Source organism: Phoca vitulina, unplaced genomic scaffold (genome assembly GCF_004348235.1).
Source record: "Phoca vitulina isolate PV1807 unplaced genomic scaffold, GSC_HSeal_1.0 scaffold6, whole genome shotgun sequence".
In the NCBI taxonomy this organism is placed as follows: domain Eukaryota; kingdom Metazoa; phylum Chordata; class Mammalia; order Carnivora; family Phocidae; genus Phoca; species Phoca vitulina.
In genome coordinates this window covers 69,878,146-69,894,587 of record NW_022589709.1, presented here as the reverse complement: position 1 = coordinate 69,894,587, position 16,442 = coordinate 69,878,146, and the positions used below count along the sequence as shown (strand labels likewise).

The 16,442-nt window shown below is 42.8% G+C and overlaps 1 protein-coding gene and 1 pseudogene across 2 annotated transcripts in view; both read left to right on the top strand.

The window, feature by feature from the left end:
- SH3RF2 (SH3 domain containing ring finger 2) overlaps positions 1-16,442 on the top strand; it is a 125,796-nt gene that overhangs the window by 37,569 nt on the left and 71,785 nt on the right. The window lies entirely within an intron of this gene.
- LOC116632445 lies at positions 15,553-16,363 on the top strand (annotated as a pseudogene).

Sequence of the window (16,442 nt, the reverse complement as noted above, 5' to 3'; positions counted from 1 at the left end):
GAGCCCTACCTGGAAACTGGCTAGAAATGCAAGTTATGGAACGCCCCCCAAAAAAGAAACCCTAGGTCTGGGGGTAAGGCCCAGCAACCCGTGTTGCAACAAGGCTTCTAGGTGAATCTCATGCACCCTAAAATTTGAGAACCACTTCTGGGGACAAGATGTTGAAGGACATTATCCTACTTAGCTTTTGTCCAGGTGTGAGCCCTAACTTTTAAAGATTTATTCAAACGATGCCTATCTTAACATTAAGACCTTTGGAGTTGAGCAGAGCACGGTTTAAATTCAGGCTGTACCACTCACCAGCCATGGAGCCTGAGACGAGTTATTTAACTGCTAAGCAGCAGCGTGCTGGCAAATGTTTAACAAACAGCTCTGTGGGAAATGTCGTGTTTGCCCATTGCCACGGTGTGTATACTCCCATCTTGCCTAATTTCAGGCTACCCACATGATGGCCAGCCAACTCAAAAAATTCATGAAAATTTAGCAGTTTGCTCTCCCCATGTGAGCTGGTGTCAGCCCACCACTGGCTCTGAGACTCAGTTTCCTCGTCTGTTATATGAGTGAATTATCGTATTTACCCCATGGGATTGTTGGAATGTTGAAGTGAAAAAGTAACAAGAGTGGATTTTTCTTGTGCACTTATATGTGCCAGGCACTTAGTAAGCATTTTCTCATTGAATTCTCACACCCATGAGATAGCTACTGTTATTCCTAACATTTTATATATGAGGAAAGAGCTGAAGTAACTAGTCCACGGTCACACAGCCAGCAAGTGGGGGAGTCTGAGTGTGATTCCAGAGCCTGGGGGGAGAGGCATGTGTGTAGACTTCTCAGCACAGTGATTGGCACAGAGTGTCACCCTGTAACTGGTAGCTCTTATGACAGACATGAGCTTCCTAAATGCCCCTCCACTTTGGAAAGAGGGATCAAGAGTTCATGCTCAATGTAACTTCCCAGCCACAGAAGCCACATTCAGTTTCTTCTGGGAGGAGGGGCCAGTGTCTTAGTCCATTTGGGCTGCTATAACAAATTCCACAGACTAGGTGGAATGCTAGGTATGAATGCTGGGAAGTCCAAGATCAAGGCACCAGCAGGGTTGAGTCTGGTGAGAGCCCTTTTCCCGGCTCAAAAACGGTGTCTTCTCACACAATGAAAGGTCGAGGCATCTCTGTGGGGTCTCTTCTATAAAAGCACTAAGCCCATTCATAAAGGCTCCACCCCTGTGACCTAAGCAGCTCCCTAAGGCCCACCCCCTAAGACCATAATCTTTGGGGGTTAGGATTTGAACATACAAATGTGGGGGACACAACATTCAGAGCATAACAGCCGGTTTGCCTGATGGGAGAGCTAGCTGTTGATTAATCATAAAACAGAGGATGAGCGCCTGCCTATAGGTAGTAGCCAGCCACAGAGAACACAGCAACTCAGACTCATTTTAATAGAGTTGTAAGCTCCTCCTCCCCTCCCCAGATCAATTTGGTATATGTTTTTCCAGGCTTTCTCTGTGCTTGTATACCAATATATGTATGCATACTCATATGTAGTTTCTTATTGGGTCATAGTAACACGCTTGGTTTTCTTTTTTACAATTTGCTTTTCTTTTTAGCTTAAGAATGCATCGTGGACATCTTTCTGACGGACAGTCAGAAAGTCCACACTGATATACCTCATTCTCTTAAATCTGCTTAGTGTTCCACAGTAGTTACACACCGCCGTTCACCTAAACAATCCTGCACTTTACTGAATCTTTTACATAGATTCCTGCATATAACTGTAGGAGAAATTTCTAAAACTAGAATTCCTGAGTCAAAAAGAAAATACCATTTAAATCTTGATAAATGTACCCAAATTGCATTCTCAGTGTGAAATTTCAAGCTGCCAACATTCAAGAAGGAAGTGTCTGTTTGTCTATATTCTCACCAACATTATTGGCATTCCTCAGATGATTTTTTAAAACTTTTTATTATGAAAATTTCTAAACATAAAGAATAGAGAAATTAATAGTAATGAACCACTGTGTACCCATCACGTGGCTTCCACAGCCATCAACATAAGGCCAATCTTATTTCACCTGTACCTCACTCACCTTCTCCCCTTGCTACTTTCAAGTGAGACAAAGCCAGGTTCTTTCATCTATAAACAGCTCAATGGGTACCTTTAAAAGGTAAAGACTTGGGGCACCTGGGTGGCTCAGTCATTAAGCATCTGCCTTCGGCTCAGGTCATGATCCCAGGGTCCTGGGATCGAGCCCCACATCAGGCTCCCTGCTCGGTGGGAAGCCTGCTTCTCCCTCTCCTGTTCCCCCTGCTTGTGTTCCCTCTCTTGCTGTGTCTCTCTCTGCCAAATAAATAAATAAAATCTTTAAAAAATTAAAAAAATAAAAAAATAAAAGGTAAAGACTCTATTTTTTTAAACATAGTCTCAATACCATTATCACATCTAAAAAGTCCTTGATATCATCAAATATCGGGTCAGTTTTCAAATTTCCACAGTTGTCTCATAATTTTTTAATAATTGGTTTGCTCAAATCAAGATCCACCAAGGTCCACACGTTGCATTTGGTTGATATGCCTTTAAAGTCTCTTTTAATCTCTAGGTTTCAAACACATACACACTTCCTCCTTTTTTTCCTTGTAATATATAAGAGGAATTGGGTCATTTGTCTTATAATTTCCCATTTTGTGAATTCTTCTTACTGTATCCCCGTGGTATCATATACTATGCTCTTTAGTCCTTTGTATTTCCTAGAGCTGATAATTAGATCTAGAGCTATGCTGTCCAATAGAGAAGTCAGAAGCCACATGGGGCCATTTAACTTTAACTTTAAATTAATTAAAAGAAAATAAAACCTAAAGTCCAGTTTCCCAGTCACATTAGCCACATGGCAAGTGCTCAGTAACCACATTTGGCTAGTGCTACTGTGTTAGTACAGAATAGCACATCTCCATCATCACAGAAACTTCTATTAGACAAAATGCTTCTAGAGGCATCAGTGGATCCTCTGATGACTGGTAAATTATTCTTTTCTCATATATGCCTAAGAGCAAAGATGAACACCCTGAAGTTTGCATTACTAGGCAGTCTCAGGTAATATAAGGGAAGTAACTAACGTGTGCCAGACTCTACTCCGCCTATTTTAAGTGGCAGCTGCCTGTGTTTTCAGAAGATGATTAGATGTTTGTAACGAGTACCTCAGGTATGTAAGAGCTTTTGTGGTACCAAAGGTCAGTAGCTCCCCCCGGCATACAGGCGACCCTGATCCTGTCCTGCCTTCTCAGAGGGAAATTGAGGGAATCAATATGAATCCATAAGGACTTAGTCTTGCAATTATTGAAGGACACGCTGGTTCCAGAATATTCTTAAACATTTCTTCTTTCTCAGAGGTGCAGGTGCTTCTGGTTGGAGCCTTCTTTCTGTGTCTTTGTCTTGGCATGTGGGTAATGAGCATATTTCGTAGCACACCAAACAGGTTCCTCAACTTGCTTCTGTGACATTTTGCAAAGTCCATAGGGGCCATGGGGAGGTAGGGGAGGCGAGAAGCTGCAGCCGACAATGGAGAATTTTGGCTGGCTGGCTGGGCATTTTAGCAGGAACCTGCACAGATTCCTGATAAAACCTTAACCAAGCTATGAGGACATGGATGTTTTGGGGTCCTGATAGGAGATAGTGTAGAAAACAAAGCAGTCAGTGAGGGTGAGGAGACCATCCTTCATGGATGCATTCATTCTAAAAATACTCATAGAGCCAGACATCTTCTTGGCACTAGGATCAATGGTGAGCTAGATTGAAGTTTCTGCCCTCACAAAATTTACAGTCTGATCCAGAAGGCAGATCAATACTTTAACACCATCTGACAGATAACAAGATGGGGATAAAAGCACATGGGAGAGATCCCTGAGCCAAACATGGATGTGGAGGGACATAATGTTTAAGCTGAGACCTAGAAGACAAGTAGCAGTTGGACAGAAAGAGAGGGTGGAGTGCAGGAAGAATATTCTGGGAAGAACTTAAGGGGTGAGCATGCATGGGACACTGGCAATAGACAAAGATGTATGGTTTGGCTGCAACAGGAAGTGTGAGAGGAGAATGGCCAGAGTCAAGAGTAGAGAGATAACCCATCAATTGATGAATGGAAAAAGAAGATGCGCCATATATATATACAATGGAATATTATTCAGTCATAGAAAGGAATGAAATCTTGTCATTTGCAATGTCATGGATGGAGCTAAAGAGTAAAATGCTAAGTGAAATAAGTCAGAGAAAGACAAATACCATATGATTTCACCTACATGTAGAATTTAAGAAACATAACAATCAAGCAGAGCGAAAAAAATAAGAGCGAGAGAGCCAAAGCAAGAAACAGACTCTTAACTATAGAGAACAAACTGATGGGTTAACAGAGGGGAGGGGGATGGAAGGATGGGGGAAATAGGTGATGGGGATTAAGGAGTACGCTTGTCATGATGAGCACCAGGTGATATATGAAAGTGTTGAATCACTATATTGTACACCAAAAACTAATATAACACTATATGTTAACTAAATGTAATTAAAATAAAAACTTAAAAAAAGAAGAGTAGAGAGATAAGAACTAAGTAAATCCCACAATGTAAGCTTTGGCAATTTTTTCTTCCTGTGCCTCAGTTTCTTCATCAAATAGGCACAATACTCGCAATGTTGTGGGTAGAACCCAATGATGTAGCAGGTGCAAAAGTATTTTCCAAACTGTATTCTAAAATCCCAGTTGTAGAAAGACAATGGTTCTAGTCCGGACCAATTTCACCTCTGGAGCATGTGTGAATTAGGGAGCTGTAGAGTGGTGTTGGAACAAGCTACTTGCTGGTTCACAAAAGGCCATAATGCACATGTCTTATGTCTTCCCAACTTCATATTCAGTGATGTCAGATTGGTAGCCAAGGTAGGAGTATTTACACCATGAAAATTGGCAAACACTGAAAATCAGAGCCGTTTGTTTGTTTGTTTTTGAAAGCTGATTTATCAGCACACCACTAAGTGAGGGTGAAAGTCATGAAATGAGTAAGAACCCTGGGCAGCAATTATCAAGGAATGTCCATCCACAACAACAAAGATTTTTAAAGAGTGACTCTTACCACTTTTTCTGCCATGTGAAACAGGCCTACCCAAAGCCAGCCCTTAGGGAAGAGAACAGGAGAGCCACTCCTCAATGCCAACCCATTCCCAGACGTGCCCAAGGAGTGTCAGTGACACCCAGGGCACGGAAGTGAGATTGGAGCCTCTCAGGTCAACAGCTGCTAAGAGCTGTTTTCTTTGGCTCATGTGGCCAGCGATAAATTGGATTTCAATGTTCTGAATAGGCGGAAAAAGATATCTCCTTGCTCCCTTCTGCTCCCTTTCCTGGAGCTGCCAGCTGGCATTTTTTGTCACTCATTGTGGCTGCCTGCAGTGGAGATTATACATTTGGTGAAGAGGACATGTGGGAAAGACAGAGTCTTCAACAGTGGGAGTCTCTAAGGCAGGTATCCATTGGAAAAACTGGGATATGGAGATAGCTCAAAGCACATTTGAAATAATGGGGCCTTTTAAAGGGTGACCCAGAAAAATACTATATTTATCTGTGGCTATCTGTGGCTAGCATGCTTGCATACTCCCAGTCCTGGAGAAATAACTGGCTGGACATGTTAGAAATGTATGTCAGGACCAGAGATGACAAAATATCAAAGTCGGAGTTCAGTTCAAATGGCATGGTGTGGTGTCATATTCATTCATTCATTCATTCATTCATAAATTCAACAAGTACTTATTGAGCTTCCTAGGTGCTGCTAGAATGTAAGTCCCATAAAGGCAGAGATTGTGCCTATCTTATTTCTTGTAGTAATGTCAGTACATTTTTGTTGAATGAATGCATGGGATGCCATCACTTTGCCAATTATCGGGAGTATAATGGCCCTGCTCCTACTGAGTTCAAGTCTGGAGGGGAGACCCAACTCAGCCTTGGGGGCTGGGAGATAGTAAAGACTTTCTGAAGACAGAGAGGCAATGCCAAACATATTGGCACCTATCTGGGAACGACCTTATGGAGGAAAAAAAAACGTTCACATAATTTGCAGTATCTCATATTCCTTTTGGGGGACAGGGAGAGAGAATCTCAAGCAGGTTCTATGCCCAGTGCAGAGCCCAACATGGAGCTCAATCTCACAACCTTGAGATCATGACCTGAGCTAAAACCAAGAGCTAGACTCTCAACCAGCTGAGCCACCCAGGTGCCCCAGTATCTTGTATTCCTGGGAGGACGACTGACTCTATCTTAGAGTGAAAAATGATTGCAAATAGTTTCTGGAATACTTCTATAGCTTAATCATCAGAGACATTTCCCATTTCTCAGGGAATTTCAGGTTTTCCTAAGTTCAGGCTTATAGTTAAATGACCCTGTGCCCAGTGGGACAGATGGCATGTGGGTCTTTAGCATCACTCACTCCTAACATGGGTACCAGCTCTATAGGCAGGCAGGTACTTCTTCTCCAAGGTCATGTCTGTCCCATTTGGTATAAAAGAGAAATGCTCTAAATTTTCATTTAACAGAGGCAGACAAAACTACAGATTTGCAGAAGGTCCTTATGATGAAAATCTTGGCTTCAAGGACAGCTGAACGGAAAGAAAAGAATTCTAAGTTCCCAGAGCTTGCTGTTTTCAACAAGAGTCATGTAGGCTTTTTCCTTTGGTATCACCAAATGAAAGTGCAAATAGGTATAAATATGCACACACACAACATGCAAGTCTTAAAGGATTGAGATGAATTAAGAAGCAAACTGTTTGAAATCAAGGTGTAACTTTTGATAGTAAAGGACAAGCTCAGCCACCTTAGTGTTCCTCTTCAAAGGCATTTTCCCCAAGGTTCCAGGGCCACTCAGAGTCACTTCATGCCTCAGCACAACGGCCCGTCCTGTTAGTGGCACCTGTACTCCACCAGCCATTCTAAGGAGGACCACATACACAAACGTCAAGAGAACAGTAGTATAATCAATCACCTATTATCCATGACTCAGATTTCAACTGTTATCAGCATTTTGCTCATTTGGTTTTATCTCATCCATTACCCTTATTTCTGGAATGTTTTAAAGATATTCCTGGAGCTTTGATCATTCACCTCAGTCTCTGTTGGGTTTAGAGTTGGAAGGAATGGTAAGAATTACTATCTTTGCTTTGAAGTTGAAGAAACTGAGGCTCAGAGAGTTTCAGTGCCTCACTCATGGACACAAATGTGAAAGTTGTATATCCCTCCATCCCCCAACAGTATGGCCTGGTTATCAGAAATCCGCTGTTTGCCTGGATCATATTGTCGCTGGGCGTTCCTCCTTCAGCTGCAGAAATCTTCACACAGGGGTGAAAGAGAGAAGAAACTTGAGGGAGAAACTCGGTGTACATGTAACCAGAGCTTTTTTTTTTCCCCTAAGCCAAGGAAGGTGGTGGTGGTGGGAGAGTCATTTGACTCATCTTTCCTCCCTCTGCATGTGGGATTTGGCTCAGGCTCTCAAACCATATGGAAAGAGATTCATTCACCAGGTGCCACACCTACTGGAAAAGCTCATCTGGAAATGAGGATAATGGAAGGGAGGAGAGTCGCCTCCTGGGATGAGTGAGCAAGCTCCTCCCCTTATCCCTCAGGCTCCCATGCTCCTCGGGCCCTCCCTCACAGGTGCCTATGCCCTCCCAGAAGAAGAGATGACAATGGAAACGCTTTAGTTCCCTGGGGAATTCAGTGCTATCATTGAGCAGCTCTGGAACCTGGCACCCAGCCCATTTCAAAAGGAATCCCCAGCTATTTATTAAGAACCAGCTTATGTTAGCAGCCAGGGATATGGCTATGAACATATCTGGAATTACCTCCTATGATAGGGGAATGAGATCACCCCAAAACAATCTCAGAGAAATGTTTGCAGGAAAAAGTGAAAGCATGCTAAGGGTGACCCTAAAAAGGGGCTGAGGACTGTGAATGGTTCTTTCTCTGCCCCCTGGTATAAACTCCTGCCTCTAACTTTTTCCCTGCTGAGACCCTTAATAACCCAGGAAGGAGGCAGGAGGAACCAAAGGAAAGAAGCATGGCATATTCTGAGTACTTGATTGATATTTGATTAAGAGAGGAAGGCAGGAATGCCATGCCCACTGATTAAAAGTGGCAGGAGATAGATAATAACGTACAATGCAGAGCTGTGGTGTCCCAGCTCTCTACCTAGGACTGGAAGAAGAGAAGTCCAAGACACTGAGGGAAGGTGATACAAAGAGAGAGATACATGACAAAAGTCGCCAAACAGAATAGACTTTTAGATGTAGACATAGGGCCAGTAATAAGAACCTTCCCTACATTGATTCCCTTCCCAGCCTTCATCGTCCTGTTCTTTTCCTCCATAACACTTATTACAAATTGTAATTATATATTTAGTTATAAGTTTAATCTTGGTTTCCACAACTAGACAATGCCTGGCGTAGTTGGCCCTCAAAAGTGTATTTATTGAAAGAATGAATGAGTCACAAGTAGGGCTGGAAAAGTGAGGCCAAAAGATGGAACAGAGAGCTCATTACTCCTCTCTCCTCCTTTGGGCAAAATCTTGAAGCATCCTTATTTATTGAACGCTTATTATTTGCCAAGTATTTTACAAGTACTCTGTGATTTATCTCATTAGTCCTCCCAGCAAACCCATGAGGAAGTGTGTTCATAGGTCCCCAAGACCCCCCTCAGATTCAGTGATTCAGTGGAAGGGCTCACAGAACTCAGCAAAGCTGTTACACTCACAGTTACAGTTTATTACAGTGAAAGGATACAAATTAAAGTCAAAATCAGAAAAAAACACATAGGGCAGAGTCCAGAAAAGACCAGTCACAAGCTTTCAGTGGTTCTCTCCCAGCAGAGTTATACAGACACTTACTGGACTCAGCAACAATGCATGACAGCACGCATTAAGTATTGCCAACCAAGGAAGCTCACCCAAGACTTGATGTCCAGGGTTTTTGTTGGCGGTCCATCAGATAGGCATGTGGTTGCCTTTAGTCTCCATCCAACTCATTGAGAGGTCAAGGTTTTACCACATGACTCAAGCCTCCCACCGTAAATCACATTGTTAGCTTAGACTCTCTGGTATGCCCCAAAGCCCCAAGTAAACCAAGTCTCTCTGAATAGGCAGGAGATTCCAAGGGCATAGATTATCTCCCAGGTCAGCTGCCAAACCTTTCATTGGAATAGGCAGGGTCTGAATAACCCAGACTTGCTGAGAGTACTGCACAGAGAGGTAGAATACTGGTCCCAATTTGTGGATGACCTAAACTAAGGATCATGAAGGCTAAGTTATTTGGTCAAAGTTACAAATGCCAGAATGCAAACAAACATCCTACTTGATGCTAACATCTGTGTTCTGTTGCACCCTTGTATCTCCCTTAAACAAGTAAAATTCTCTATGAAGAAAAGAAATTCACATAGAGTATCTCATAAGCCTGGTCTCAAATGTAAATGTCCACATTCAGGGATTTCCACTTAGGAAGAGCATAATACTGTGAACCTCTGGTGATCTCAAGCCCCCAACTAGCAGATGGTCTTGATCCTGTTGAGCACTGGGGGGGGGGGGGGGGTTCTCCCTTCTCACCAGAGAAGACAAAACATGTGCACAAGGGCCAGCCAGCACTTTCTAACATATACTCCATTGCCCAAAATCTGCTCCAAAAGGATTATCATGGTGAGGGAGAGAGGCAGCGTGGCCCAATTGGCTAAGCAGCAAGTAGGAAGTTAGGATCCGGGACAGTTAGTTGATCCTTCATCTCACCAGTAGAGTAAAATCACATTTATCTTACCCAGCATTCCCAAGGCCTGTTCTGCTAATCCTGCAAAGTGGTCCAGATGCAAATATAAAATCACATTGGCAGATAAAGCTTCTGAGAAGCCAGTCAGCAAAAAAAACCTATGTGAGTTTGTTTAACTCAGCGTTTCCTGAACTTGAGTATGGAACACTTTTTCGAATGTATGTAGGACCAAATTACTAAAATTCAGGACAATTTGGGAAAACATGGCCAAAACTCTCCTTTTTTATTTTCCAGCTTATGCCAATAAACCTACTTTCAAATTACTATTATCAATCATATATATTAACCTTGAATGTATCCCTCTCCTCCAGGAATGGCAATTTCTGGGTATTTCTTGATTAATTCACAAATTCATTCGTTCTTCAAGCATTTGTCAAACACCTGCTTGTCTTCAGGTCTCAGAAACAGATACAGACATGCTTTAGGCATACATCCGGAACTCTCCAAAGAGAATTCATAGCCTAGTGAATAATTACTTGAGCCAAAGGCCAGGATGTTTTTTTCTTGGCTCCATTCTCTAGATATGGGCGATCTCATGACCAGCTCAGGGAGGTAAGCAGTTAGCTCAGCATGTTGATTTTGGCCCCACCTGATGCCGGGAGTAGAGAGAACCAGGCCAAATCCTTTCTAAAGCAGTGGGAAGTGTCACTAGTGCATGGTGAAGAGCTCATTACATGGTAACAAATGGAGTTCTCATCCTGGCTCGGCCTTTTCCTTTGTACTGCAGTGGTTCTGTTCCACTTGGGCTCCTTTTCTCATACCCTGTTATCAATCCACATGCCTCCTTCATTATTTTCAAATTGGAAATAAGCTCAGAGCTCATTGGCAACTATACTTCCTGCTGTTTCTGGATTCTACTGTTTGGAGATTTCATTGTTATGTAGTCTTGTTGTTTCCGCGTTTTTAATATGTGCTAGTCAGGACTTACTCAGTTTCAAATGTCAGAAAATAACTCCCAAGTAGTTTAAGTAATATTACAGATATGGTCTTATTTAACTAAGTATCCTTCAAGCACAGCTGGATCTAGGCATTCAAATTTTATTGTCAAGGCTCTTATCTACCTAGTTCTCTTATCTGTCTATATCTCTTTCTGTTGCCTTCTGCAGCTTTATTCAGGAAGATGTGTCTATTGGTTAGGAAATGCCACCACTAGTAAGTAGTCCAAGGCTTACCTCCTCAAGGCTCATGATCCAAGAGAGCATCTATATATCAAACCTCAGAAAAGATCCTAGTTGGCCCTGTTGGAGGCAGATGACTGTACTGCACAAAGCACTACGCGAGGGGGATTTGGGTCCCCTGGCTAGCCTGGGCCGCATACCCCTATGTGTATGGTATGGGCAGAGTGAATGGCAGGCCTATCAGAGGATGGAGAGAAAACAGGCGGTTCCTCAGAGAAGGAATTTGCCATAATTTCACTACTAACATTCATTACTACAACATGCTGTCACTGCTAATGTCTCTGCATGACCTCGCTTCCATGTTTTGTGCCATGCATTATCCCTCCATCAAAAGCATGGCCCTCATGGCTTTCAGACCCTACTGTGGTGACAAATGAATAGACAAATTACAGGACCATAGAAGTCCTGAGCCTTTTGAATTATAGAAAAGGAAAGCTCTTTAGGCACATACAAGCTTCCATTGGATTATCTGGCTTTCAGAAAACCACCAGGAAAAAAAGTTTGGTAATAACCTGGCTTTGAGACCTCCACACCCACTTTATCCCCGTTCCCCCTCCCACCTACACCTGTAGAGACAACACAACTGTGGGTGATAAAAGCTACTACCAACAATGTGACGGGTGATAGCTGATGTGGAACTCAGAGTCATTTTCCCCGGAGACAACAGTTGAGAACCGGATAGAATCAACCAGCTGAGTCTCTTCAGGTGCTTAACTTTTATGTGAGGGTTCTGGAGTTCAATAATTCATGCTAATGCAGCCAGCAGCAAGCAAATTGCGTTCACACTCTATTCAGATTTTGATTATAAAACAGAGCCCCAAATGAGTTTTATGATGGAAAAACATACTTGGTGACTTCAGCTGGATAAAAGAGAATGAGGGTGAGAGAAGCACCAGGCCTTGAGGTCAAAAGAGCCAAGTCAGTCTCAGGGCTGCCACACACTGGCTGTGTGACTTTGCATGATAACGTTGAACGTTTCAGAACTTTTGTTTCTTCATCAGTGCAATGGGGTGATGCCATCTACTTCAGAGGATGTTGAGATCGTATGAATGACATAATATATGGAAAGTGAAGTAAAGCTATAATGTGAGACAAATTTCTGTGGCCCATCAGTACCACAGTTAATTTCCTTCTTCTCTTCAGATTCTCTCCCCCTCTCTCTGCACCTGTCCCCACCCAACCCAATTTACAACTGGAAGCCAGTGGTTCCTATAAGTATGAATGTAGAGCTGAGAATACCAGAGGAGACTGAAGAGAAAGAAGATGTTAAAAATGGATTGACATTATGCTTCCTCAATACTTGCCTGTACTAAGGGAAGATGGAGGAAAGATGAAGATGGTCAAGCACCTAGTACTGTCTCAAGGTTTCAAAGCTCATGTGTCTTCACAGAGATTTAAGCACTATGTGCAATTGTGCAATTTCAGTTTTAATATACTTGCTCAGTAGTCATTAAAATACATTGCCACTTGCACTGGAATGTGAAAAAAGGCAGCTTAGCCATTTACAAAACCTACATCGAAACCCCATTGCTCCCATTTTAGTTAGACTAAGATGTAACTCAGACCAGGGGCATCAAACTTGGATGCTGGGGGAGCTTGGTAAAAATGCAACCAAAAGATTCTGGTCAAAGAGGTCAGGCTTGGGGTCCAGGAATGTGCATTTTGGACATCTCCCAGGATTCTGATACAGGTGAACCACGGACTTTATTTTGGAAAACACTGGCTGAGGGGGTAAGAGCTTGAGTTCCTCAGGATAGACAAGCCCCATCTCAAATCCTAAACCCACCACTGTCTACCTTCATGAACTTGGGCCGCTTTTTTAACCTCTCTGATCCACAGTTTTCTAATCACAGGTTGTCATGAGATTAAATAAGATCTATTGTGGAGTACCTAGCACAATGCCTGGCATGTGGGAAGGAACAGTCACTAATCTTAGCTATTAATATTATCATTACTATGCAAAGTTAAAGGGGCTTCAGTTCTTTTTTTCTTAATTTTTTTCATTCTTCCTTTTCCTTTACTTTTACAAATCCAAAATAACAGTGCCTTAAGCAAGATGGACGTTTATTTAGTTTCCAGACAAAAGTCTAGAAGTGTAAAAGTAGTCCAGGAATTGTCTGGCAGCTCTGCAACCCAGACTACTTCCTTACCTTTTTCAGTGTGACCTTCATCCTCACTGTTCAAGATGGCAGCTAAAACTCCAGCAATCATGTCTGCATTCCACATAGCAAAATGCAGGAAAGGAAAGAGAAAATCAGTCTCTCTCAGGAACGACACGTCCTAAAAGTTGCTTATACCCCACTGGCCAAAACTTAGCTGCCCCGGGGAGACTGGAAAATGTGACCAGTGTTCTAGGTGGCCATGTACCCCAAAAATGTGATTTATATTACAATGGAAAATTGGAAGAAGGAGGGGACAACTATTGTGTCCGGATCTGCACAACCCTAGGAGTCTAACAGATTCATTTCGTTCTTCGGAAATCCTGTGCTTTCATTCTGCTTCTACCTCCTTATTTCTCAGGTGAGAAACTTCTCCAAGAAGGTAGTCACATGGTTTGCTGATCCTACTCAGCTTGGCTTATTTTCTTCCTAAATTGCTCTCATACCTTTCACTTCTCATTCTACAGTTTCATTCATTTTATTTCTACTATCCAATTTTTTTCAATTTTTTTTAAGTAATCTGCACACCCAACATGGGGCTCAAACTCCTGATCCAGAGCTCAAGAGTCAGATTGTCTGCTGACTGAGCTAGCCAGGCATTCCTGTGCTGTCCAATTTTTTTTTTAAAGATTTTATTTATTTATTTGACAGAGAAAGAGAGCACAAGCTGCAGGCAGAGGGAGAAGAAGAAGAAGCAGGCTCCCCGCTTGAGCAGAGAGCTCCACGTGGGGCTCAATCCCAGGACCCTGGGATCATGACCTGAGCCGAAGGCAGCCGCTTAACCGACTGAGCCGCCCAGGCTCCCCTCTACTGTCCAATTTTAACAGATGATACAATTATTTCATTGTAGAAAAGTTCGAAAACATGGCTAAGCACTTAGGGAAACCATTTTTTTAATATTCAAAAATATTAACACTTAGAAATAACCACTCTTAAAATGCTGGTATAGCCATCCAGCATTTTCCCCAGGTAAAAATATACATATGTATTTACAGTGAAAGCCTAGTTTTCATTTATAATGAAAACGTAACTGTTTTTAATCTCTTGTTATACTTAGTGTATATCATGAGTAATTGTCAGTGTTATTAATTATAGATCAATATCATCAATTTTAATGACTGCAGGGTTTTCCATAATTTATTCAACCAGTTGCATTTATAATATCCACAGCACTGTGCTAGCCCTCCTAGCACACGCGTCTTCACTCACTTGTCCACTAGTTTCCTGAGGACGAGTGTGTTCCTGTGGTTTTCTGTCTCCCTGGGCCCTCCTTACTGTGTCCAGGGTCCAGCAGAAAAGCACTGCCCTAACATCCCATCAGCAAGGGACTGCTCAGGTCTTATCTCTACCCCTGAACTGCTTGAATGAATATTGCAGACTCAGAAGGTTCTCAAAGACCTGAAATACTGCCTGCTTACATCCCCTTATGAATAGCAAGACTGCCCCCAAGAGAGGGGACTACTTCACCCCACTGCTGAGGAAAGCACAAAATACAATACAATCCCAGGTGACACTGAAGGGCTAGTAACCATAAGTTATTAGAACTTGCAGTTTGCCACTCTGACTCCAAGCAAGACCAAAGTGAGGCTGTTTCTGCATGTAGAAACCAGTTTCAATTAGAAAAAAAAAATGCACTTGACTGAAACAATTATTTAGAGAGACAACTAATTTAACAAATGACAGTATTTAGCTGACCTGTTTTAAAGTGATGATTGATTTCTGACTAATTCTTTGTCTCAGTGCTTCCTAATGATCCAAACACTCATGACGTTTACACTTTCTAGAGAAGGCTGAAGACAAATTATGTTGCATCACTCTCATATAGCACTTTCTTTTTATTAATTAATTAATTAATTAATTTTAGTAATCTCTACACCCAGTGTGGGGCTTAAACTCGCAACCCTGAGATCAAGAATTGCATGCTTCTCCAACTCAGCCAGCCAGGCGCCCCTTGTATAGTACTTTGTATTTTCAGGGACTTTTCACCTCAATTTTCTTCCCATCAACACTGAGGAATAAATAGAACTGATATCATTAGCCTTTCCTTGTTATAGCCATCCTATAAGAGATGCCATTTATTGAGCCCATACTATGTATCAAGCAATATACTAAATGCATTATAAATATTTAGGGCGCCTGGGTGGCTCAATTGGTTAAGCGTCTGCCTTTGGCTCAGGTGATGATCCCAGGGTCCTGGGATCGAGCCCCACCTCGGGCTCCCTGCTCAGCGGGGAGTCTGCTTCTCCCTCTCCCTCTGCCCCTCCTCCCTGCTTGTGTTCTCTCTCTCTCTCTGTCTCTCTCAAATAAATAAAATTGTTAAAAAATGCATTATAAATATTTAGTCTTCATGACTACCCTAATGAAGTACATATTCTATTATTACCCCATTTTATAAATGGATATGATTTGTGAAAGATTAAATGACTTGACCATGGTTACACGAGAGGAAAGAGGTAGAGCCAGAATTCCCAATCAGTATCCAGGCCCCAAAAACAGTCACTGACTCATTGTAAGTTCACATAGTTGTGGAGTCAAGTCCAAAATCCTGTTCCCTGCAGAGTGATTAAGAACAGGGGCTCTGGCCCCCACCCCTCTCTGTCTTCTCTGCACTGAGAGCGGCCCTCCTGCCAGAGCCCCTCAGCCCCTGAAAATGTCCGCCGGTGCAAAGTTCGTCTCCACCCCCTTCTTGGTCAGGAGCACCTCTCAGCTGTTGAGCCCATCACGGTCTGCAGTGGTGCTAAAACCACCGGAGACATTGACAGATGAGGTACCCTATAAGAGCCTCAGCAGCTTGGCAGGGCCCCATGTCCCCTGACCTCAACTTATTTCTAGCCGCAGCTCCAGAACCTGCGCCATTTCAAGGGAATTGACATAGCAGTCAAGTTCATTGGGGCTGGGGCTGCCGTGGTAGGGCTGGCTGGCTCTGGGGCTGGAATTGGGACTGTGTTTAGGAGACTCAGCATTGGTTATGCCAGGAATTCCTCTCTGAAGCAACAGCTCTTCTCCAGCGCCATTCTGGGCTTTGCCCTATTGGAGGCCATGGGGCTCTTGTGCCTGCTGGTGGCCTTTCTCATCCTCTTCGCCATGTGAAGGAGCCATCTCCACCTCCCATAAGTCTTTCTCCAGTGTCTCGTCTGCCCTGTATGTTCCTTTTCCTGTACCTCCCCAGGCAGCCTGGAGAAAGTGGTTGTCTCAGGGTTTGACAGAGGGAAGACAAATAAATACTGTATTAATAAGAAAAAAAAAAAAGAACAGGGGCTCTGAAATCATGTAGCCT